The following is a 27,004-nucleotide window of genomic DNA, read 5'->3' as shown; positions in this document are numbered from 1 at the left end:
GTTATAATCACCTAAACTCTATATAAATAATAACTAATGACAGCTAGTTAAAATGAAATATTCAATGTTTAAACCTTAAAGCACAGCAAAACAACACTGCATTTAAATCCCATTAAAGGAAATGTATACAAAGCCTTTGATCAATTTTCTCCACGTAAAAATAACGAGGAAGAAAACAGATAAATTAAATAAAAATTTAAATAAAATTCTTCCCAAATTTAAGATGTGCAAGAACACCAAGGGGCATCAGGCTGCTCCTTCTAAGCAAGGCAGAATCCAACACCACAATTTTTAATCAAAGGCACAAAATGGTGGGACGTATCCTTGCTCTCCCTTGCCTTTTGAAAGGAGCCGTACACACCCCTTGTGTCTTTTAACACTGTCAGGGAGCTGCCTGAGGACAGCCTAAGTTTCAGCATAACTTGCAGAGACTCCATCTCGTGTGCCAAGTTCCAGCCTGGAGTGAATTTTTAACAGTAGAGTTATAAACCCGTGAAAATGGGGGCTTACAGCTGAACTGCCGACAAACCCTTCCCTGCATGCTGCACACGGCGCCAATAATAGACAAAACTGCCCCATTTTATAGCATGCAAAAAGGCTGGAATTCAGCTGTTATCAGGCATAATAATAAACTTCTGCTAGGGACTCCGGCTCTCAGCCTCAGATTTACATTCCCTCTGTCACTAAGAGTTTTTAAGTTAAACAATTTTACATGAAAATGCAGTACACAACATTTATATTACTGATGGCATTTGTTCCAACTGCTCTTGTGCTAAAACGCTGTGCAACTTTCCTCCTGCTCTCCACCTCCTCCTCCCTATCCTGAGACACCAGAAATGGGTATTGAGCCACTCTCTCGTTCTACTCTTGGGCAGGGCCTCATAAAAAAAAAAATCTTCCACCAAGATTGCCTTCTTCCCGCACTCATCAAGCCACTCCAAGAAGGAGAGAAAGAAAAAAAAAATTAGCAGCAAAAAAGCAGTTGGTTCAAAGTTTCTCCTCCTAAAGAGCTGAGGTCAGATATGGAAAAAACTAGGGAAGAAAAAAAAAAAAGAAGGCTTGCTTCTCATGCAACTGACATGAGGGAAAAAACCCATCTGGTCTAGAGGATGCAAAAGATCTTAAAGAGTTGTCACCCAAGTTGCCCCCAGTCACCAGAACAGAGATCAGCTATTCAGACAAGTTTTTAAGCACAACTCTGCACTCCTTTGAAGCTTCCTTTCCTCCAGAAAATTATCCTTCACTTCCCCTAAGGAACAGAATTACATCAGTGACCACCAAGTTTAAATTTATCTGCCCAACATCTATATTTTACTTTTTAATCCATCTCTCAGGAACAGCTTTTAACGCATTTGGATTTTTTTTTTCTGTCATAAAATATTCTATTTATTTCCCAGCAGCTGGTGTCAAAAAAGTTGTTGTTTTCTTTAAATATTACTCTTAAATAAATAAAATCTGTTTTCATATCATGTAAAATTAGTTTTGCCTGCTGTGAGTCTGTGGCATTACGAAGTGATCATTTTTCCTATGAATTATTCAAAATTAGGATAAAAAAGGAGAATAAAAAGATGATGGACAATAGCACGCCATTCAATTTGTCTAAATGCTGCAGTCACACTAATAGTTCACTATGTGCAGCACAGATGAAACACTTTTTCTTTGTCAAATGTAGCCACTAACCTTAATTTAGTATTTCAGAGAGAGGTACTGAAAGAGATTCATTTAGTTCCTGTGTCCCCCTGTGACTTATCTAGTTGGGCAAAGAAGGGACATGTCTCCTTGTGCCAACAAGATATCAGTATTTTGGACAACAATTTTTTGCTTGCTTATCATTTGTTCCAGGGCTCAACTAGTCCTTGATGGCCTTTAACTCTTTTATTTTATTTTAACCTATTCTTTGTTTAAACCTCTGGTTTGACAGTGTCTCTCTGTCTTTTACGAAAAACTATTAGAATTGTTAACATTTCCTCTGGAGTCTTCATATTACCCTGTCTTTCAGAGCTGCTGTAACTGCACAGCTGTAATTATTCTCACTTTGAATTCTGACTGTCATATTTGGAAGGGGATGAAGGGTGGGATTTTAATAAATCATTCAGGCTCCCCAAGGCATATAGTATCTCATCAAATCTACTGAGAACTTTTAAGGGAAGGGCTTATGGACTGAATGTATAGATAAACTAAGATATAGTTTATCTCTATCTTATATAAGACTTTTTCATCAAGAAGAATGAGAAAATGATAATAAGTTTGTGGGTAAGAAAACTCAGTTAAAAAATGAGTTAAAATGCTATTCAATTGGTTTGTCACTAAGATCTTCCTTGTAAGGGCTTGAAAGCAGAATGCTTTTATGAAGCTTCAGAATATGGCTACTGAGTAAAATAAGTCTACTCTAAAAGAGTAGGTTTGAGACTCATGAATTTTATCTATCATTAGAACACAGAAATCAGTTACGTTCCACTTCAACTCCTACAATCCATACATTATGGCAATTACAATATTTCTATCACAATGATGACCAGAGTCAGATCAGAAACAGCAATCCCTTGTACCATATAGAAATAGGGATTCCCTACCAAATATTTTTAACACAATGTTCTCCAGAAACACCAGCCATCCTTTGCTATCGTTTGAGCAGGAAGACATTTCAATGTCCAGAAAGAAAGGAAGGATTTTTTGAGGGAGAAGAAGACTGGGTGGATTTTTTTTTTCAATAGTCGGAGTGAATCTTCCTCATAATACAGTGCAAATGGATATAAATGAAAATCCTGGACCTGGAGATTGGAATCCTGGACTGTTTTCTCTGACCAGTATCATAAAAAGTGGAGTGTTTCATGCAGCAATGGTATGTTGATCACAAAGTCCTTCCACAATAAAGCACAAACACGCCTGTTGTCAATTAAAAGCAAGATTACTATGAAGTGTCCCAAATTCCATTATCCTGTAGCTACAAGCCATTACTCTTTTTTCCAATTTAATTTTTTTAAGTAGGTCATTCTGGTACGCTCAAATTCTCTCTCTCTCTTTTTTTTTTTTTTTTTTTTTTTTTTTTTTTTTTTTTTTTTTTTTTTTTTTTTTTGCCATCCATGCCAGCCCAATTTTGGCCAAGTCTCCACACCCTCAAGAAAAAAACAAAAAAAAAACAAAATCCACATATTTGTTTTATAGAAAATTCAAATATTGTTATACACAACTCTCACCCACATCTTCACATCTTTCAAATTTGCATGCACTAGACAGTGAAATTGAGTAGTCCAGGAATCTTACTTGCATAGCCTTTCAACATTTTTCATTTGGAGGGTAATGTAAATGGTAAATATTTCAGGCTTACTAGACACAATAGGGTGTTTAAAGCACAAAGCATCTCAAGACCCAAAAGGAAAGAAAATCATGTCTGAAGCTATCTGAAAGGAAGACCCATCTGTTTCCAGGAGTCATCAGCCTCCTGCCTCCACACCAACACAGCTGCTTCACAGCCATCTCAGCAGTACCCTACAACTCTGTGGTGTTTGGAGAATTTCCCCACTAGATTCCCCTTGTGAACTTCAGGAACTGGAAGAGACCAGCTCAGCAAAACCAAGCTTTACCCTGAGCTTTAGTACAAACAAGAAAAGAGTGTGGGAGTATTGTCTCGATGCCCACAAAGCACATACATATGCTGGATGCAAGATAAAAGAAGATTTCACATCCAATTCTAATTTTTGTAAGTAATCCCATAAACATTTTGATGGATTAAAATTCCAGTTAGGGACCTTCCCCAGTGCCCACTCTGCCTGTGGGGACTGCTGGGACTTACCAATGCATTCCATCCACAACCACACTGAGAAGTTACAGACTGCTACTCCAAATAAAAGAAGTGCCCAAGTACATTGCAGTGTCTTTAGCACTGACTTTTGCTTTGGTTTTTGCTTTCTTTAGTAATACACACTCATTAGGAACACTCTGAGTGAGCAAAATGTACAAATCTACTGACACCAGTACAATTGCACTGATGTATGCTGATTGAAATTATTGATAAAGAATTGAAAGAGGAAAGTGATTAATGCTAGTTTACACAGTTTTATGGAAAACAGGTCTTCTCCAACAAACTTGATTTCATTCTTTGGTAAGAATATGTATTTGAGTTTTATAGGCATCTGACTTAGGACTACTGCAGAACATTCTAGTTCTGTCAATGAAAGCATGTGTAGAACTGCTAACTAATGGAAGACCCTCAGAAAGCAATTGCCCTAAGGGGTCTTCAAACACAGGTGGGTTGAAGAAGATACAGGTAAAATCAGTAATAACAACAAGACTATTCAGCATTTTGATCAATGACTCATAAAATCACTGCTGATAAAAATTTCCAGGTGATGCAAAGACTGATAAAATATCAGGAGAACAGGATATCAACAGATGGGGACAACCAGGTTTTTCAAAACTTCTGTTCTTTCAAATGAAACTTTTTAGTAGGCCAAGCCTTCAAGAAAAAGGAACACATGATGTATTACAGGATGGGACATGGGTGCAGGTGGGGTGTGCTGCACCCTGTAAAACAGAGATTCTGAAAAGGATTACAACAAATAAATAACTGAACATGAAAAAACAGTTGTGACAAAGATGGCTGAAGCAATCCCTGGAGGCATAAACAGAAGGTAATGAGAAGGCTTGGAAAGGCATTTTTACTTTTCTCTATTGCATTGTTTTCTAAGGGGATCTTCAGTTGGGTGAAGAAAGGCGTAACAAGAACCAAAGTCTGGAACATGAAGCCAAGAATGAAAGAAAGAAAAGTCAAATTGAAGCAAAAACAAATCTCACATTTTTAAACAGCAAGGGAATTGACCAGTGGAACAAAACTATCAATGGAAGGGAGGAGCTTTAACCTCCTGATGGGTTCAAGATGGAGAGAATCTGTGCAAAACTGGGTTCAAAACATGAATGACCTTTCTGACCTCAAACCATACAAAAAGAAATTTCTGACTTTATGTTTCATGTGACCTCTAGAGTCAAAAAGAGCATTCTTCCTTCTGGGTACACCACAACAAGCAATCCTCCCACAAAAGACAAGTCCAGCACAGAAGAAAGGTTTCACTGCTTCTGAAGATTTCTGAGAAAAAAATCTGAATTCTGGAGACAGTCTGGAAAGACACTGGTCATATCCTCTGAAAAATATGTGTTGCTTTGTTTGTTAGTTGATGACTGTATTTTACCAGAATGCAGCTCAGTGGAGGGCCATCACTGAGAGCTCACATTCAAGTAACTCCCAGAGCTGGAATGTTTGGAGTCCTCTCTAGGTCTGCCTCAGGATTCAACTTCACCTTGTGCTGGAAGCCAAGTCAGGTCCGCTATCCACACAGTACATTAAAAAAAATTAAAAATCATAGAATCACAGAACTGAATTGGAAAGATCCTTAAAGATCATGTAGTTCCAAACCCCTGCCATGGGCAGGGACACCTTCCTCTAGAGCACGTTGCTCCAAGCCTCAGCTAGCTAGGCCATGAACACTTCCAGGGATGGAGCACAGCTTCTCTGGCAGCCTGTTCCAGTGCCTCATCACCCTCAAAGAAGAGGTTTTTCCTTATATCTAATCTAAAACTGTCCTCTTTCAGTTTAAAGCCATTTTCCCATATCCCCATAGTGCTGATTTTCCAGTTACAACTCCTGGAATTCACAGATCCTGAAATTTGCTTCAAGCTTCAGGTTCAAGCATACATGAGATGAATATGAAACCATTATGTTCTATCCTCTACTAGATTTCCCACCACCCATGCTACTGAAAGTTCACATAGAGTCTAAAAATATTGTTACAGCTAAAAAAGAAAAAAAGGCACCAATGAGATTTTTTTTATGGCAGCAAATAGCTAATTTTCAAATCCTACCTGAAAGCTAGAGCTGAAGATATAAACAACTCCCTAAATATCCTGCTGGGCACAGCATCAGAGCTGGCTTCAAGGGAACAGCACCACCTACTGAATCACTCCCAAGGGTCCCACCAGTTATTCCTGGTGATTCTCCTGACCAACTACTGGCCAGCAACTCTAAATAAATCACACCCCAAGATGGCACAGCTGCAGGCACTCAAAGTGATAAAAGATGTTTTCCATTCCTAACTCTAGCTTTAAATTTTTCTTCTACCTGCTGTAAATGGTTCAGCTTATAAATGCAATCATTTTTTTGATGTCACTAAAACTATGTTTTAGTTACAGTTACAAGCAAATGTCAGTCATCTACACACTCTACCTACTGCCTGAAAACAATATGATTTAAGGAGTATGTCAGCAGTAAGAAAAGACTCTTCCCACTGGATTAAAAATGTGCATTTTAAGAAAGGAAACACTTTTAGAAAGAAGGAGAGGGAGTCTTCTGTTTCTGTAGTTTATTTTTCTGCTTAATGAAACAAGGTTTCCAGCTTCTACAATAGCAGCTGCAAAGGCACTTCATTAATCTCCTGAGTGCACTGCCTCTCCCTGCATACCTGTAGCTGCCCTGCTCGAGACTCCTGAAAATTATCTGCTGGCATCGCTTCAACATTCTTACGAAATAAAAAAAAAAAGTTTTAAAAAAAGTATAAAACTACGTCAATTCTACAACTTTCAGAAAGAACACGTTAACCAACAAGTTCACTGTCTGTACTTCTCCCGTATTTTGAAGACATCCAGCAGCACTGAACTCCAACTTGCTCCCATTGAGAATAAATCAAAAGACCGTCTGTAGAGATCTGCTCAAGTAAATGACAAACAGGGGAAGAAGTCATTACTGCAATCTCAACACAGACTGCGTCAAATGCCAGATGCTTGTTGAGGCCAAAGCCTTCAGGGATGATTAAAAAAACACACAAGAATTTTCAGAAGTGCTCAAGTATGCTAGGAAAACAAATGGCATGGGAAGCAAAGACTGCTCATGTCTCCTAACATCATCTAGATGATCTGAAAACCCCACGTGATGAGATTTGGCCCAAGGATTTAGACAAACTCAAGTTTTCACACCTTGTTCTGGAGTATTTAACTTGACTCACCTATTGAAAATGGATGGATATGCTCACATTAACGCCCTCTATTTTTAGAGGAAACAGCATCAGTGAGCCCCAGACCTCACCATCTGGGGTTTCTTGGTTTAAAACCTAAACATTAATTATGCAAGGGCTTTACAGGGTTCTCAGATCTGTAATGGCAAAGCTACATAGAGGAAATAAAAAGCTGGCGACAGGGCAGTACTCGCAGGTCTGATTACTAATTACATTTGCTTCCTTATACTTGCACCTGCCATAATTATGATAAAGGGTGGAGTTTCAAGTGGAGTTGATAGGGAATTTTATGACAGAATTCCCTCCAGAACACTGGAAGACACCACACATTTTACAGCACAATATTTGTTAAAAACACAAAGATCTTTTGTGTCATCCATGCCATGCCTAACCCACAGCTCAGTGATTTCCCTCACAGATGACCAAAATGGTCTATACTGTGCAAAGTTTAGCTGACTCCAAATATAGAACTCTGTAGCAGCATGGAATGGAAAAAATCTTTGCTTACAATTCATTTCATATATAGGTTTTAAAAAATAAAATCATTATCCCACCAAGTGAAAATTCTGGCTTGTGTTCCCCTCGAGGTTTGGAGAACGAAAGGGAAATTAATATGTACGCTTGCATCTATTCATGCAGTTACATTTTAACTCTGCAGTATAATCTCTTCTTCTTCACAATATCACAATATTTTTCCTAACTAATCTCCAAGCTCGAGCTTCACTTCTATAGAAACCAGGACGTACTGTTTTCCACGTGCATACAGTGTACAAAGTAATAAGAAAATCAAACTAAAACTACAGAAGTGGCCAAAATGGAGATAAGTGTGAAGGCTTATTTGCTGATGTATTTTTTCTCCATTGCTGGGGTGACTTCCATAATGAAGTCCCTTCACTCACTAAAATAAGTGCATTTCAGCATCCATTCTAACAATAAAATACTGGAAAAGTGCTTGATAATACTTATTATTGCAATAAAACAATAAATGCCGCTCTGGCACCAGGAGAAGAAGCTAGTTAAGCCCATTAGTTTATTTTTTTTAATTCACAGGAAACTTGTCCCTTCCACCACCTACCTCACCCCTCCAAGAAAAGAGAAAAAAAAATAAAGGTAAAGAAAATAAGACCTTAGAGAATGGGCAGTTGAGCCGAGGACTAACATACCCCACGCATCAGGGAAAACTCTGTAATATTATCTAGAACGACAGCCCAGCCATTGTTAGTGCTGCCAAAGCACTGCATGCTGGCTGTACCACCCCAGGTCCCTGGGGAATAATAAACTAAGTGGATTAGACAGAGACTGATGTCCCTGCACTGCTCCCACCTCGGCCGACCACGGCGCTGCTCCGCGCTCCGGAGCACAGGCGGGCAGGTAAACCCAGGGAACGGGCACCGTGTGCCGGAGGGGGCGGGGGGCAGGAGCTGCTGCCAGCAACCAGGGCCTGTTTATTATTTAACAGTTGGTATTGCTACAGGCCTGGCACTGCAATAGAGCAATCTCTGCTTCAGCAAGAGTAAGCCTGATTACAAGAGCGCGGGAGCCAAATCATGTTTACCATCATCGGCGAGGAACTCAGTGCCCCCAACAGGCACTTACAGCAGCGTCTGTCCGTCCATCCGTCCTCTGGATGCCTCCCTGGGGCAGAGTAAAGAAGAGATGGCAGTCCTCATGTGGGACAAGGAAGTAAATTTTTTGACAGGGTGGTCCTCAAAACTGTAGGGTACTCCTGGTACTGGCACTGGCCAGTCCATGTCCTCCTCTCCATTTTTATGAGCCCATATGTAGCCTCAGCTCACCACCTCAAGCACTTCATGTCACCCATGGCTAAAAAAAATCTTCCATCTCCATGCAGGGCAGGAACCAACAATGCTCTTGTGCATATAGTCTGCTTCACCTCTCAGCAAGGAGTCACAGAGAAAGCACTGGAACAGGTTCCCAAGGAGGTTGTAGATTGCCCAACTCTGTCAGGGTTCAAAGTCAGGTTGGATATGGCCTTGAGCAACCTGGTATAATGGGAGGTGTCCCTGCCCATGGCAGGTGACAATCTTTAAGGTGCATTCCAACTCCTTTCCATTCTATGATTCTATGACTTTACCAGTGTAACTCCTATAATTCAATGAAAGGTAACACTGATGAATGACTTGGTATTAAAAGTTTTCTTCACTTGTGCTGGAAGTTATCCCTGTACACAAGAAAAATCTGGAACACCTCCCTACACACACATGAATTTCAACTGATCCAATTAAAAAAATTTATTTACAAGGATGAACAAAGTTTCAGTCACACTCTATAACAGAAATTGTGAAGTATGGAATCTATTGAGTAAATGTAATTATGAAGCGCCATGAATAAATAATACTGGGTCAAGCCTCAACAATCCATTGCAATCATAACAAAGGAAGATCAGACCATGTTGGTGATACGAAACCTTCAGTTTTAGCTTGTTTGTTTAAATGCTACCCCATTTTGGTAGCCACAAGAAGCTAATTGCATCTGATGGCTGCTTTTCAGTCTGCACAAAACAAGCTCAGTTTCGAGCTTGGATCATTTACTTCCTGATGAACAGGCGTTTCTCCAGTTTTGGTGAGGTTCAGTGCAAGGGTGGGCAGCTGGGAGACATGTAGTCACTTGAATCACCACCACTGGTTTGCTACGTGACCTGGTGGAAAGTGACTTTTCTCACATCCCCCCTGCTTCATGAAATGGGGAAAATGAAAAACAATGCATGTTAAAAACTGACAACTGACTCTTTAATATTGATGAGGAGCTTAGCAGTACTGACATGGTACGTGTGCTTAGAAACACAAAGTTTGATTTTATTCTGCATCACTACAACAGACCCTGCCTGGTCTCATGAGCAGAGGGACAGCAAATGCAAAAGCCTGTGAAAACTAAGATTTAATTTTAAGTTGAGATCACTCCCAAGTCAGGACAGCCAGGAGCACGGTAAAGCAGGATCCTTCAATGAACTCATTATGGGCTCACCATGAAGAGGGCCCTGAGCATCATGAGGCATCCCATATCCAGGCAAAACTGGAGCCTGCCATTACTTCTGGGCAGCACAGAAAAGCGTTACTCAGACAGGTGGTTAGAAGCACAAGCCACCACCTGCTCCTGGATCTCTGTCACTGTTCTCCCCAGCTGACTCTGGCCCTGGCTGCTTTCAGCTGGCCAAAGCAGCTGCCCCGTGCTGCTGGAGGGAGCTGGCTGCAGGCTGCTCATAGGAGAGGTGGGAGCAGCAGCTGTGCACCTCTTCCCTGCCACCTCCCACACAGCCCTCTCATCCCCAGAGAGGGGGACCAGGCTGGGACTTCTATTTGGATGCTCTAGTTTAGTCAAAAAACCTTGACTGCAGCACACATCATCTGCACAACCCATGGTCTAAGATGCAAATTGCAAAGCCAGGAGAGTCTGAAGTAGACCCTCCAAGGCTGCCAGGAGTGATGGCTGTGCCCAACTCCGAGGTGCAGGAAAGGGTAGGCAGGGCACACTCAGCCACGGGACCTACCCCACAGATGTGTACAGCAGACTTCAGTCCCCAGAGCTGCCAATTCAGCACCAACACATAATTTCTACTAAATAACCTTTCAAGAATTCAAACACAAATAATGTAATAATAGCAATTAGACCCTTTACTAAGCATAGCTGTATCAGACATGCAGTCCAGTCATTTCACAGAAGGTAAAAAGCACTTGACAAAGGAATCTGCACCTTCACAGGCACTAGAGGTGTGCAGGTATATGTAATAATTGCATTTCTCGTGTATTAATGTTTGCATATAAGAAATGCATGCTGAGCTAGCATAACACCTCCTTCCTCAAATAATAACTAAGTTCCACACTGTGCCTGAAGTGCTCTTTATATAGTACACAGAAATGGGTTATGTAAAGATTAGAGCTGTGAGAGTTGTTCAAAACATAACTAAAAATCTAGCAATGAAATCCAATTCTAACCTGAATTTCCCCAACAAAAAAAACTCTGGCAGTTTAATAGAAAAATCTGAGAAATTTTTTATAGTTTTGACACTGAAATCATACCAATCTTATACCAATAAAGAGAAGGGAGAAGGAAAAAAAAGAAAATGCTAAAATGGCATGGAAAGTGGCTAGAGAAGAAAAAAACCCCCACAAAACAGGAGCAGTCAGGTGTTTTCCCTTCTTCCCATGCTACTGCCCTTCCTTCCCATGGTGAAAAGGGGAAAAACAGCCCCCAGCTTTCAGTGAGTGAATCTTGTTACAGTGGAGCCATGGTGCACTGTGTGGAGTTCAGGGTGTTCAGATGCTTTTGTATGTACGTGCAGCGTTACTAGGAGATGACTAGATTTGGTACCAGGATAATATTCCACCATTGTGTGGTGTTTTCCCCTCTGATGTTGCCTTTTCCCCAGTTTAAAAAAAGAGAAACTAATAAAAAAGAAAATTAAAAAAGATACAATAATTGTTACTGCACACTCTAATGAATTATTGTGTTCAAGGTTCCTACAAAAAAAGTAATATTATACTCGGCTTATGTTTTAATTGATTTATTAATATTTTATCACAGGAATGTAATTTAAGCTCCTCATGATTTAGATCTCATAAACCTTTAGCATTTTGCAAATTCAAATTCCAATTTAAAGCCAGGGCGAGCAATTAACTTTTCTATCATCTTGTCAGGGGAGAAGGTTCGTGTTTAATTTGAGACAAAGTGACAGAAATATATATACACTGTATGTATTACCCCAATTTAATTTATGAGTCAGCACCATCCACCTTCCAAATGTAGATTTAATGGAAGGGGAGGAGGGAGTGGGGGGAAGACCCCCTGCTATTGTGTCACTTGCTGCAATATCTGCCCCAAATTCACTATGAAATACTGCCCCTGGCTTATTGAGATGCAGGGCTAGATTGATTACAGCTCTATTTTCAACCCTTTTGTTTTAATTTCCATTCACTCATCACTTTCTCATATAAAGTACGTTCTCAAATGTCAATTAGCATTTCCCAGCCAGCAATGGGCAGTTGAAGCCACAGCAGGTACTCCCATTGCCTGTCCCAACTGTGCTGCTTCCCGCCCCCAATTGTCCCCCTAAAAGGCAGATATCAGATAAAGAAAGCTCCCCCCCATAGGATTGGCACAAGTTAATACCTGTGGGGCCAAACCCCGTGGTCCTCACTGCTGTACCAGTCACACTGAAGTCTGCACAGTTCTCGTTTGATAAGAAGCAAACAGAATAAAAAGTGGTGCTACTAAACTATCCTTGCTATTACTACCCACTCAAAAGGACATTCCAACCTCTTTATGTGCCATGAAGGAAACCAGCAGTCTAAATTTGCATGGGCAAAAATCTGCATGAACAAAACAAACAGTTGGTTAGCATTTGCATGTGCTGTTTTAATAAAGTAAGGGAAGGGCCATTCTATGGCCACCTGCCAGGGACTTCCCAGATCTGCTGTCCCCACAACACAGGTAAGCACTGCACAGGAGCTAGCTCAGGAGCTGGAAAGGTGACTAAGGACACGGCCCACATATCACCTATTGGGCTTTGCTGTGTCCCTAAAAACTTATATAAAGCAAGCTGTTCTTCAGCTTTCCAGGGGAGGAGAGGCTTTACTGACATGTGAGAACTTTGCCATTGCTGTCAGCAAGCCTGACAGCCCTATTGTATCAGAGGGAATTGCTTCAGAAAGGAATCAGGGGCTCATTTCCAACACTTCCGTACACAACAAAGCTGAATCTCAACAACCACAAAATATTGGTGCTGCAGACTCAGGCCCAGACAGTCCAAGATATAGGAATAATCAGGGCTTATTCTAATCTATAGACACACTATGTGCAGATCCAGCTCTACATCCAAGCCTAAGTAAGTAAAATTTTAAGTTTCAGCATTCAACAAGCATGTCAGATGGAGCCAAGTCAGACACATACTTCCTCCTCATAAAATGAAAATTTTGGCCTTCATCTTCATAACATTTGAAAATCAAAACTTCTTTGAAGTAAACAAAAAATCTCCACCAGTTTAAATTAAATGAAATATTTTGTTTTGCCTACTTCTCTGGAATTCTTAGTCATCTTCAGTATTATTTTCTTTCCTTAGAAATACAAAAGAATGCTCTTGTATTGAAAAAAATCAGTATTCCTTCAAGCAAGCAGCAAGCAAACAAACAAAAAAATGTATCTGTATATATGTACACAGATGAAAAGTTCATCCAAAGCTTTTCTCCAGATATTCCTATGCAGTCTTATATCGCCTTATGCTAAAAATCTGCATAGCAGAAAATAGACTTGGGGTACAGCCATTACATAAAATCCAAGTTGCAGAAGATCTGATAACCAGCCATATTTCACTCTCAATACACACTGGACTTAAAGCCAAGCTTGAAAATCTTGTTTCATGCCTGATTCATTTATGAAGCTTCACTCTAATTCAAAGCCTTATCACTCTCTAAACTCAGGTAAAAAAAAGAGGTCTGCTGTCATGCATATTTTTAGACAAATTATGACAGGGTCTTGCAATTTCCTTTGTTCTGTGGTGTCTGCACTGCTGTTAGACACCATCCCACACTGGCATCACTGCTGAGGTGTCCTAATACTTGTCTGAAAAATACTATTAACTGCATATCGCAGGCATTTGAAGTGCATAAGAAAACCATAAACTTAATTACACTGGAGTACTGGTGTGATCTCATATGAAATTTGAGCTTCTGTTATTAAAAATAGGGAGATTGCATTTACTTAATGCTTCTTACTGTAAACCAGTCAATTCTAAACTTTCAAGATTGTATAATCAGACAAAACAATACTGGGCGGGGGGAAGAGGCTGTCTGTGGAATTTACTAGCACAAACATTTCACATGTCAAGCAGCAAAAATTTGTTTATTCTGATAAAAAGAATATTCCTTGAATTACTATTGTATATGAAATAGCATAGCTAGTCAGACTGCATAAAGACTTGGACTAGAAAAATTTATAGAAAAGAGTGGTTGCCTTACCCCGCCCTCCAAATATCCCAACACGTTCTGCATTTTAATGAGCTTTTAAATTCTTAGATCTTTTCTTAATGCTCTGTAGCCATTACATCTACTCATGACACTGGGAACACCTCCCTTTTCCATGAGCTGTCTACTCCTAGGTCAAGAATAATTTTGGTTTAGCCACTTCTGTTACCAAAGATTTCCCTGTCTGAGCCTATGAAGTTTATCTGGAAAAAACAAAACAAAACAAAACAAAACAAAAACAAAAACAAAAACAAAAAAAAAAAAAAAAAAAAAAAAAAAAAAAAAAACAAAAAAAAAAAAAAAAAAAAAAAAAAAAAAAAAAAAACCCCAACCAAAAACCTAACCTTTCCACTTCCAAAACCACAGCCATGGAAAAAAGGGGATTGTGCTTGAACTAGGCTCATGAATCCATTGCACTTAGCAACATCCAGATTTGAGAAACTGAATGATGCTCCTTGGAATGAATCACACCCAGAGACACTGACATCCCTATGGGTACCCTTGCACTTGCAGGTCTCCATTTAGAGGCAGTGGTAATGGCAGGGGTGGAGGGGGGAGGAATTAAATAACCTACGCAATCATTCCCTAACCCTCAGAGTAGAAGAACTGTATTACACAATGCCATTAAACCACCCCTTTGCTTGGAGAAAAGTAAAACCACCCCCTTTTGTTTCTCTTCCAGTGCCCACCAATGCTACTCCCACCTCTTCACTCTCTGGGACGTTGATTAGGGGAAGTGTGTACAAAGCATTAATGCTATCCAGGCAAAGGCTTGCCAAGCTTTCCTACCTCACAGAAATCCAGAAGTTTCCAGAAGGTAAAAAACTTTTCCAGGAGAAGAGTCTTAAAATCTGCTCATGACATGAACCCACCACAAGAACACACTAGTTGGAGTCTGAAGACAAGGATGCTGAATCTTCCTTCTCAACATTACAATTTACATATTTAGATTAGAAAAAAAGTTTAATTTTTAGATGTTTTATCACCAAAGGTCTCTCCCAAGGGTAATGGCTCTGGCAGGAGTGTCAAATCTTAAATTCTACATTGTCAGAGCTTTTACACAGCAATGTTTGATGTTCATGATGCATTACTTCAGACACACAACTGACTTTGATTTAGGCATAAAAAATTCTGTGTTCCCCATTTTTTTAAGAATTAAGGATGTCTAAGGTAGCACAAGAAAAATAATTTTCAGATTAACCTGACTCACACCTGCTCCTTCCAGCAAAGAATGTGCAATCGCTCCAGCTGGACAGAAGCACTGCAGCTTATAATATGCAAGGTAAAAGTAAAATTGTCTGTTGAGAAGCTTATTATTATGGTAGTGTCCCACCCAGAACCAAGTTCCCCTAAGTTATATTCATTTGAAAAAGGGAGAAGAACCTTTAGGGTGGGCATAAATGGGGGGAGAAATAATCTCCTTCCAGTCTTCTTGAAAACTGACATTCAAACATGATGTTACCACATACTATTACAAATCAGTATGGTTTTGACCCACTCTCCCCCCACTACCAAATTACAGAAAACCCAAAAGATGACCCAGAATGACACCTTAAGAGACTAAAAACAGAAGAAGTAGAATAACCTGAGAGGCAGAACACTCTCTGTGAAAGGGCACTCTTTAAAAAGTAGCTTCTGAAGCACACCTAAACAATTCATACACTACTTTATTTAACGTTCCTTTTCATGTTTGCCCAGGTTCACGTCAAGGGTACTGCAACCAAAGGTGTTTCCACAGCAAACTTTCATGTCCGCTGCAATTTTCCCTTTCAAATTCAATACAGTAAAATGAAATGAAGCAAAATGAAACAATCTTTATATACCAGTTCAGCAAGCATTCCCTAGACCTCATTGTGCTGCATCTCTCATCAGCTCTCATTTACTCAGACAAGACAGAAAAGATTTGCAGTTCCTATTACATTTTCCCACCCTATTTCCCATTCTGTGTGCAATTTTTTTTCTTCAAATAATACTGATTGTGTCAACTGGAGGAAAAAAAAAAAAGAAAGAAAGAAACAAGCACTCCTTGTATTCTCTCTGTAGTAATAAAATATGAAAAAAAGAATTTGCAAGAAAACAGCTGAATTCTCAGTGCTTAGAAAACGGACCTGGGTACAGACAGACACATTCTACTTACAGCAGTGTCTCCCACTAAACTGTCAAAGTGTCAGGAAGAGTTGTGTGCACTTTTGTCAGTGAATAAATGTGGAACACAGTGCTTTTTTCCTACCAACTGAAAGTCAAAATCCTGGAAATTGCAATTTCATAGGGACAGTAGGGGAAAAAAAAAAAGAAAAAAGAGAAAGAAAAAGTCTTTTGCATACCAGAAAAGTCGTGCAAGACCAGGGCAGGCTGTTACTACTGGTATTGACTTCATTTTTTGCTTTAAAGGAAACCAAACAGAATGTTTTAAAAGGCAGAAATAGTGAAGAGTTAAAATGAGTACATGAATTGGTAAGAGAAGGCAGAAATACCAGCTTGCTTTGCAGCCCACCTAAAGATGTCTGATTTTACAAGCAACTCAGTTCAAGCACATTTTTTGCTTTAAGCACATGCATGCTCTCGCCGTAATCTTGAGAAGAAAAGCACCCTTTTGGTTTCTGCTATGTTCTGCCTCATATACTAAATGATTTCCAGTGTTTGCAGTAAGTGAGGCAACTGGCCCTAAAGAAAACAGCCTCTTACTAAAGAATCTCTATTCCACCACAGCTCCATCAGGTTTTTTATGAGAAGCCTGGTTCCCACCAAAACCAGCAGGTGATCACATAAAAACTGGAAAAGGACAGGGAACTTAAATTAAGGTTACTCTGTCAACTTCAGTTCTAGTGTTTACAGGTTTGACTTCAGCTAAATGAAATATTATTTCACTTTTTTTTTTCCCCCTATGCATTTAATACCCTGAATTTCCAAACAGCGATGTGAAAAAGAGCTACATACCAACATGTCAGTGCTTTGTGGCCATCAACAGTATGGCAACCTGCAGGACCATCAGACAGACCTAGACAGACCTCTGCCTTTTGAGAGGCTTCATTAAGAATCTCATCATCACAGTAGGTCTTAGTTATTTCCACGCTATTGTCAGTGGTGAGATGCACAAGCATAGAGTGGAATAAAAAAAAAAAAACACTTCCCTGCCACAAAGGTCATTCAATTGATTTCATTCCAAACCATGAAGACACAAGAGCTCTTAGATGTTATCAGAATATTTTTAGCATGGGCAAAACCAAATGTTTTCTTCTAGTAGCAGACTTATAAACAGCCAACCTGAGGCAGAAGCAGCTCTCCCAAAACCTGTGTTTAAAGCTACTAAAACTAATTAAAATTTGTTACGTGTCAATAAAGCTTATACTCAAATGAGAGTGGTTTCTGTGATGGTAACTGCAAGGCAGAGAAACCTGTGTCTAATAAATGTAGATAAGGTGCATGAGAGACCAGAAAGGAAAGCACAAGGCAAGCTGGAACATCCAAATCACATAATGTTAACTTACACAAACGCAACAGAAGCATGGGTTCGAGAAAATTCCACCTTATGGGAGAAATGGTGACTGATTAAGCTGAACTCTTCCGACACATAAATTAGGTTCAGGCAGCTATGCTCATTCAGTTTAGTGGAAGAAAGTGCCTGCATCATTCCCCAAATCTTCTACGCAATCCCACTGCCCTGGGGATTAGGATGCTGATAATAACAGTAAGTGAGAAAGGGAATTTTTTTTTCCAAGACAGGGGGAGAACTGTAAAACAGGAGCAGTCTCAGCCAACAGGAATTTTGTCATCTGTAACAACCTCAGTCACTTCCTCCTGAGAGAAAACACACACCATCCTCATCACCACTGAATGAACTGACAGTGCGATAGAGTAATTTGTTAATTAGATGAAAAGCCAAAGTAACTTCATCCTACCAGACAAATCCTATATGACTTTACTCATGGAGATGAAGGTCCTGCTTTACTAAAGTTCCTGCCACCAAAGCCCTCACTTTCACTGGCAGCACAAAGACAAATTCACTACTTTGGAAGGAGGAGAAAAACAAACCACCCACAATTCACCTGGCAGTGCTCACAAGAGGCACTACCCTGACTGCACTCCCCAAACTGCACGGCTCCTGTGTAAATGTATACATTACAAACATACAGGTCTGGAATCTCCAGTCAACAAACAGCATTACAAACAACCACCAGAGAATGTATAAACATTTGTAGGAGCAAAAATACTCAGTCTGGCTGCACCACACACAGTGTTTATTTATCTCCCTTAAAGAAGATCAATGGGAGAAGACATTCGAAACAACTTTTTAAACAATGTGTCACTTTGTGTTAGTTTATGTCACTGGGGCTTCTTCCAAGTACTGGTGTCACAGTAAGATATGGATATGTTTGGATAGTTTTTTTGTTCCTTTACACCAGTCATAAGAGAACAGAAAAGAGAAGGGCTGCTAGTCTGATTGAGTTACTGATTTAACATTTAGAATCTTTGCAGCTCAAGAGAAAATTGCTGTGTATTTGTAACCTGAATGCAGGTCAGTAACTTTAAAAGGTCAGGCTGAACGTTTAAAATCTTATTGTTAGTAATTCTCCACCAGCTCTCAGTTGTGTGAATGCCAATGAGCACACTCAGCTCCTGCTGGGCTGAGTAGCAGTTAGCCTGCACCTCTGAACACCAGGTCCTCAAGAAAATGGAAAAGGAGTTTTGAAGCAATGACTTTCTGCCATACAAGCAAATGACTTCCCTGTGCACTTCTTCAAGCCCAGGAGGCACAGATTTCCTTTTTGAGGTTTCCTTATTTGTTGCTAACTCATTAGCTTCATGTCAAGGCAACTGTGTTTTTTCTCCATCCACTTATTGCACTCTTTAGGAATACACAAACTATTTTGGTGCCATCTTGTACTAATTTAGACAACACCACAAGATTTGGTGATGCTTCTTAATAATACAACTCCCTGTAGTACACAGCATTCTATAACCCCTCTAGTTCAGAGATATCAAAGTCTTTTGAAAAAAATACACTTGCCTCGAAAATCAACTCCACTGCATTAGGTCTGAACCATACTTTGGTCATCAAGATAAACTAAGGCAGAGCAAGGTAAAGCAATCTAGCAGGGTTACAGACAGCAGTAGGATTAGGAGCAGAATGTGAGTTTTGCCTTTCTAGTTCCCCAATATCAGGACAGCCATCTGAGATGGTGAAATTCAACAGAAGTTATGATTATGTCTCAGGTAGATTTATATTTCTAAGATGCAAATACTATGGTGTGGAGTTTATGCTATTAGCCTTTCAAGAGTCTCCTGACTACAGAAGCATTTATATACTATAGGGAAATATCCACAGGATATGAGTTTTGTTTTCTCTGGATTTAATTCCCACTCTAAAAGATGTGGATGCTTTGACAGCAAAACATGCAGAGGCTCAGGACACTGGTGCCTGGTGTCTCCTCCTCTCACTTGAGTTTTTATTGGCATCACATACTCTCCTCCTCCAGACCTAAGGCATTAGACTTGATGCTGGACCATTGATTTCTCTAGATTTCTAACACCAGAAACAATTTATAAGAATAGAGGAACATCTGTGACCAAATATTTGGTAGTAAACTTGTTCTAAGAATCAGTGTCTTGTGGAGCAGTCACAAAGCCAAGAAGGCAATATTATTAATTTTCAGGCTCTGGTTTAAGCCATGTATCAGTGATGCTTTGCTTTACTTCCTACCCTAAATACCCTTTAAAATTTGTCATGACTCCCCTTAAGTTAGTACCTTCAATGCCTAATTTTTCAAGGAAAATTTCTCTTGCACTGTTGGTGCAGTAACCTTCTAGTACTGATGACCTTACATGAAGCAGTCTTTTGTTTTAATGACTTCAAAAATCTCATAAGATTCTTTACCCAGGACTTTTAGGAGCAAGTAGCTTTCTGCTCTGGGAATGTCATCTCCATTACTCACTGAAAAAAGTAATGCTTATGTATCCCACACCAATACTGAAACATTATCAAATAAGGAATACTGGTTAGATATTAGACACTGAGCATAGTAAGAGAGACACACTGAATCTTCTGTAATTATCGGGAGAACGTAGCTTAGTGAAAACAGATCTTGTTTCACAGGAATACAAAATTCTAGTTTTTAATTTAGTGCTGAAGGGGAAGGAAAAACACAGCCTAACATACGTTCCACTGATAAGGCACCCTGGATTCCTGCAGCTTTTAAAGGCATTACACAGAGAGAAACACATTTTGTATGCGCATACAGGATCTTCAGAATAATAACACACGAGCTACTGCCATCCATGTTACATTATCACTATCCCCACTTACCAGTGCTTAAAAGGTGACTCTGTTAGATTGACCAAACTCCCTTAATTTGTGATTTTTCCAGTTATGCACCCTGACCTATTAAGTGGGTGCACCATGTACCTTGCCATTAGAAGACTCCCTGCAATACATTTTCCCAAATCAGTGCACTCCAACTACTACAGAAATTAGCCAACAGCATGAGCTGACTTGGAAAAAGTCTGCCTTGCTGTGAAAGAAGAATTACCCCACCAGAACTATCCCCCTCATGGCTTTCTTTTTTTTTATTTATTTACTTTTTAATGGAAGCAAAAACCCCTATCATCTCACCTACTCCTCTTTTAATAAGGAATGACTGCCGTGACTACCCCCATCTAGAACCACCATTCACTGCCAGCACCTCTGCTCTCCTCGTGTGCTTAGAGAATAACTGATTAGCACTTTGCATAATTAACCTGATTAGCACTGTGCATAATCAAACTGATTAGCACTTTGCATAATTAAAAAGAAATAATAATAATAACAATAATAAGCAGTAGGTAATAGCAAAAGCTGCTAGTCCCAATGCCTGTTCATTTGCTCTAGGATTAGTTTAGTGTGGCATATTTTATTTCTTAAAACTATTTCTTTCAAGATGCACAAGCTCCTGAGAGGTGCAGCTTTAAAAATTCTCATTTGCTATCAAGATCACTAGTGAAAAAAATTAGTTGTTCCACTATTACGACTTAGGATTTTTTGTGCCTCCCATTGCTGAAGCTGAAGACATTAACAGGATGGATGCCTGGTCTGATGCACTGGGAGTTTGGTTCCCATATCTGTCTAGAGTACTGCTATTGGATTCATCATCACAGGATACAGAAGTCTCTTTTAATGCATATATATGCTTGCAATTTACTCCAAGAGTAGGAAAGCTCTATTATTGTTACTGTTGAGATAGATAAGGTAGCAAGATGCATATCCTCAAAAGTAGGTAGGCACAGAATTCTCTCCTGCCCTGAACAATTATTCCAGACCACAGGAAGCACGGAAAGGAATATGGAATTAATCAGATCCCTGCCCCTAAGCCTACATCGCTCTTCCCCAATTTGAGTATCTCTCATCTACATGTATTTTTTGCAACTTGATCAAGAATGTGAGAGACAGAAGGTACTTTGTTTGCTAGCCTGTCCCACGTCCAGCATAAATCTCTCCATTAGGGTTTCAGGATCAACTATCACCCCCCAAAATCTGAAGAATGTGCATAACTACACCTACCTAGATTGCAAACTCTGTGTAAACATCCATGTTAAATGCCTGCATCACTAATGACTCAGTTCTCCTGGACATTCAATGCCAGACAGCCTAGAAGAGTGATTCCCCAAGTGAGTCCGTAAACCACCAATATTTTCTGCTTGCTAACATGGCCTCTTCCCTCCTAGTCACCAGTATATCCCATGTAACTCCCATTTCAACCTCATCTCTCTTGAGCATCCTTATATTACAGCTTAGACTTCCTTTCCATTCCTCACAATCTTCACCTTACATGTTCTATAATGCCTTCACAAGTACCTGAAATATTCACTGCCAAACCTCCACCATGCCCTTACAATCACCCTGCCTACATTTCCCACTGGGCACCAGACATGCTATGGCTTCTCTGCTGACTGCTCAGCCAGGGTGGTTGGGACATTGGGCAGCTGGGCCTCAGCTTGCTCTAAGTGATCAGCCTGACTGCTCTTTAGCTGTCCAGAAAGGAAGGCAGTGCCCAGACTACACACACTGCTCAGATGCAGCACACAGCATGGACTTCTCCTAGAACTGTGGCAAAAAATACTCCCACTCTGCTCAAGCTTTCCCTGTAAGATCTTTCTCATGAAATAAGCTATTGAGAAACTGAGAGGTGGAAATGGCAATAAAAGATAATCTATTCATAATTGACTGGAAATGATCTACCCATGCAGAGAGGTCTCTCCATCACCCTAAGCTAAAGAACCCATATGAACAACAAAGGGTGCAGAGCTAGTTACTCACTTCACAAGTTGTTTAGTTTCAGTAAAAAAAGTGTTGCTGTAGAGATTTCTCAAGTCCAAATGTTCCTGAGGAAGGTAGTTCCAGTAATTCTGGGAAGAAAGCCAATCCTTTGGCTTTATATGTAAATATTTAAACAACATTATTTTTATATATGTATATTTTATACACATATACATATATGTCTTTAGACTTCCAGACTTGCAAAACTGCAACATAAAAAATAGGCAAGTTGACATACAGCTATTGTCTCTGCCTGAAACCATGCAAACTGACCATCAGAAACAAAATACAAAAACGACTTCAAGATAATTGACCCATATCACCTTTGTATACTGGTCCACCCAAATGGAAGTGCTGAAAGGGCAGGAGTAGAAATTGAAAAGGTAGAGAGAGAAAAGTCTCAAATTTCATCTCCCTAGAAGTGGCAAGAAAATAATATTCATCTATTTTAAATCTTTCAGAGCCTAGATGGATACTCCATCCATGGGTGTGAAATCTCCAGTTTTGGATGACACAAAGCTTCATATTCTGAGCATTTTGGTGTTATGGCACCTGACAGTAAAGCTCCAACTTCATGTTTAGAAAGGTCACTGCTGCTCCAGGCTTAAATCAGGTCCATACCTCAAAAGGGATAACTTGGCAGCAAATGCAAGAGAAAGAATGGAAATGCATCTGGCACTGTGATCAGGTGAATAAATAAAATAGAAAAAAAAATAATAAAGCTTTAAAATTGTTGAGGATAGGGTTGATAAAATGGAGAAAGATGATTTAGTGAGAAAAGGTATCCAGTCAGAGCACACAATGAATAAATCTATCTACGAAAATAAAATTTAGCACATGAATTCCACATCTATCAACTCAGCAGAAAACACATCCTAGTACAAGGTACATGTGTGTAAATTCATAGCTACATGATTTAAAGAAATAAAATACTTATGAAAACAACACTTACATGTCTGTATATATAGCACAGGCAGTGAGTTTTAGGAACACAGAAGTGCACATACATGAAAACCACACAAAAAATAGGACCAAGAGTAGGGCAAGCCTTTTAGAAAATATTTTAATGGCTTTATAAAAAGCCTTCACCCAAAGTTTGAGGGGCTTTTGCAATCGTACATTTTTCTATTGCAAAATACACCTGCTTTCTTCTCTTTTTTCCCCCTAAACTAAATATTTCTTCCATCTAATGACTCTCTTTATTAGACAGCATCTAATTTGCATACATTTACATACAATTTAACTGCTAGCTTGTGAGAACAAAGAAATGGCTCTGTATTGCACTGAAGGACAATACTCAGAAAGGAAGGTATAAAAACCAGCTAGCTCGGTGGCTGTATATTCTCTTTGTTTCAGAAATACTAGGAGTTTTAAACACACTACTTAAAGGGTGAAAAAGATTATTTCATCAAACAATGAAAAAAGATACAGTGCAGCTTCCTTTTAACGCATTCTCTCTCTGGCCTGGTTAATGGGATTTAAGGGTCCAATATTTCTTTGCTTTCTTCTGTTTCTTTTATTAGAACTGATGGATTTAATTCTGTCACATTTTTTACTTCATATTTTATTCCTATAACAATCTATGCTGAAGTTCAGCTCCAATGCTAATTCAATACTATCTTCGTTTCCTTGCAGCCAGCCTGGAATACAACTGATCTCTGATGGGCATGAAGTGCTCTGCCCTCAATGCCCAGTGCTAATGGATTTTAGAGAGAGTCTGCCAGAGTTTTACCTCGTGGCAACAAGTCTAGAGATAATGAAAACTTACCATGTAGCTGACTGGGAATCAACAGGAAGGGAAGCAGGGCTGAGCTCCGCTCGTGAGAACAGGGAGGGACTGTGGTCAGAGTAAATGCAGGATGTAAAGGATGCGTCAAGCCCTCTAGTTCCCTGAGGAGAGAGAGAAAAAAAAAAAAGAGGAAAAAATTATTTTTTAAGACCTTGGCTGAAGGGAACCCCTTTAGAAACAGTTGTCAGGAGCTCCAACGCATGCCCTACCAAAAGCACGATACAATCGGCAAAGCGTTTTTCTCCAAAGGCTCCGCAGTTGGGGTACCAATTGCTCAGGACAGCTACAAAGCTAATCCATGCAGATTTGACATAAAAACCTTGCAGGAAAAGAAAAACAACAACAAAAAAATCAAGCTGCATGCTGCAGATGCCTACACTCTCTCATATGTGCAAAACCTAGGGATACAGAGCAGTCTTACTATTTGTCCTGCCTGTACAGCAGAGCTGGTAGCTTCACTACAGACCTCTCCTCTTCCCAACATCAAACTCAATGACTTGTGCTCAGTGGGGCAGAAAAACGAAAGTACCACCATTCAGTGGCATAGGCATGGGTGAAAGATGACCCAATCACTCTGCTGGCATGTTCAAAAGGCCTGTCCTACAGAAATGTTACAAGAGAAATCTCTTCTGGTGTAAACAGACCTATTGCAACGGAATGGAATAGGACTAGTCTTGGTAAAAAGCACTAGGCCAAGTTAGCCTGCACAAAAAGCAGGTGTAGAATTCAGGACCCAGCAGTCATCTGCTCCATTCAGTTTGCCCCAGCCAGCCACATGGCCTGGGGCACACTGGCTTTATGTGATCAGCACCAGGCCAAGTGTTAATTCCATGGGCATCCTCACACCAGGATGAGTGGCACAGTAGCCCTGTGACTGATGGCACAGGAGCCACATCACAAGCTGTACAGACAACAAGGTTTTGCTGATACTGCCCTAATGTGACTCACTGGCACTCAAAACACATTATAGATTATTTTCAGATGCAAATTTTAATTTAAAGCTGGCTGAAATGTTAATGAAGTTCTAGCTCTTTTTCAAAGGGAAAAATTCCCTACTGCTTACAAAAGTGTTTTCTTTATTTTCCCCTCTGCCTGATCTGCTTCTAGTGGCATACAGCAACCAAACCTCATAAAAGAAATTAATCAAGCCTTCGTATCTTTTTCCCTTTTCAAGGGTGGAAAGGTTGAGGTGTATGATCTTCAGCATTTCTGATGTGTAGCAAAACGATGTACTAGAAAACAGTGGAGGAAGGAAATTCCAAAGCCACAGTTCCCCTGATTATCATATCCTATGCTCACAGCTGTATCTTACTGAAACCACTGGGTTATCATTTTCAGAACCTTACAAGCATGGCTGTGTTATGATGTAAGCTGTTTTTAATTGGAGCTGCCACGATCCCACCCTTCCCTCATCTCCTTCCTCTCCTTGTCACATGTCCCCAAGTCCATCCTAGAGCCAGGACTGTGTAAGTGCCTGGTTTGGGGAGCTTTCAGCTGAACGAGGCTTCTTTCCCATGTGTTTTTAGCCACATCAAATCCTCATTGCAGCTCGAGATCCAGACAGGAAACTTGGGAGTTAGAGCTAGGGAGGAAGCAGAACTGTTCAAGTGCAGGAACAGCAACAGAGCAGTGTCAACACTGATTAGTTTAAGCTGCTGTGGACTTACACCTTGTGATGTCTAGGGCTGCTTTGGTATGACACAAGAGAAAGACTTATCACACAGCTGGAAGCTGAAACAATCACAGCTTTATAGGTAAAAAAGGACCCTACCTCACACGTTAACCTAAAATAAACTATTGGGCTACACAAGATCATAGAGAACAGATGCAGTCTGCCTATGATGAAAAATAGCTTGAGATAATGGTGCACTGCCACAATCTGCACCAAGGGCATTTTCCAAGTGGCAGGTTGAATTAGCCTCAAGTGACATGCATTACAGTAACACTTCCCTGAGGCTATAAGGCAAGGTCCCACATTCAAATGGAAAGAATTGAGCGTTCTTGCCAAAGGCAAATGATAAAGCTTGTGATTAAGAACCACTGTTACCAGAACATGGTGAAGCTCCTGAAAAATCTTTCAAGGACTTCAGAAAATACACCTGGAGATAAAGAGCAGGAATTTTCCTTTACACCTCTACAGTTAGCATACTACACATTTCTTTTGCTGCTTCCTGGAGAAGAAACATCAATTCTGTCCTGACTAGAACTAACTTTGCAACCCTCATTAGTTCTAAAGCCACTCTGTCCAGACAGTTGTGCAGGATGGGTATCTGGATTTTAGCAGAATACAGAAGACACTGAAGTTCCTCCCTTTTGCTTCCCTGCTCCAGGGAATTGGGATATTTTACATCCTACAAGAGAGATCCTTTGGTGGTAAGGAGTCACTTGACATCACCATCTACAATATCTTCAGAAGTTACTAAGGAAGAGCTTCACTAGCAGTTAGTACCTGCAGGTGATTCAGCATCTTTGGAATTAAAGTAACTGAGAAAAAGAATCAGCGCGGACAACTTATCCTCACCTGTTTTCATCAGCTCAAAGGCCAATGCTCACCTTTTCAGTACTGCAGTTAGAATTTGCATTGCCAAGTTACAACCAGGCCTCAAGGGCAGAACAATGGACCAGGGATAAGAATTGGTGACTTTTTTTTGTTCAACAACAGCAAAACAATACTTTCCAGCATACATGAGTTGGAAGCAAAGGCATCCACACAACTACAGTTTTTTCATTCCAGTCTTCTACACACTGTCAAGATGGTTGCAGTTATTCTATCATCCACAGGCAGCTGTACAGGTTGTTACACAAACCTATACATGTTCAAGTCAGGCAACCCCTAGACAAGAGGCTTGGCTAGTTTTCCCAACAGGAGATTCCCATTTTCCTTCAACTGCCTTTAAGGTACAGTTACCAGCAAAACCCATTTGTGCATATTTTCTTCCTGTGGTAT

The 27,004-nt window shown here is 40.0% G+C and overlaps 1 protein-coding gene across 16 annotated transcripts in view; it reads right to left on the bottom strand.

Moving 5' to 3' along the window:
• ZBTB20 (zinc finger and BTB domain containing 20) overlaps window positions 1-27,004 on the bottom strand; it is a 471,839-nt gene that overhangs the window by 326,338 nt on the left and 118,497 nt on the right. For all 16 annotated transcript variants that reach the window (XR_014592711.1, XR_014592712.1, XM_083884711.1 and 13 more), the window contains one exon: window positions 24,037-24,158. The gene's annotated coding sequence lies outside the window, so the exon portion shown is untranslated. The remainder of the gene's footprint in view (window positions 1-24,036; window positions 24,159-27,004) is intronic.

The sequence above is a fragment of the Zosterops lateralis genome (assembly GCF_965231275.1).
Source record: "Zosterops lateralis genome assembly, chromosome: 2".
Taxonomy (NCBI): Eukaryota; Metazoa; Chordata; class Aves; order Passeriformes; family Zosteropidae; genus Zosterops; species Zosterops lateralis.
This window is presented reverse-complemented; position numbering and strand designations above follow the sequence as displayed.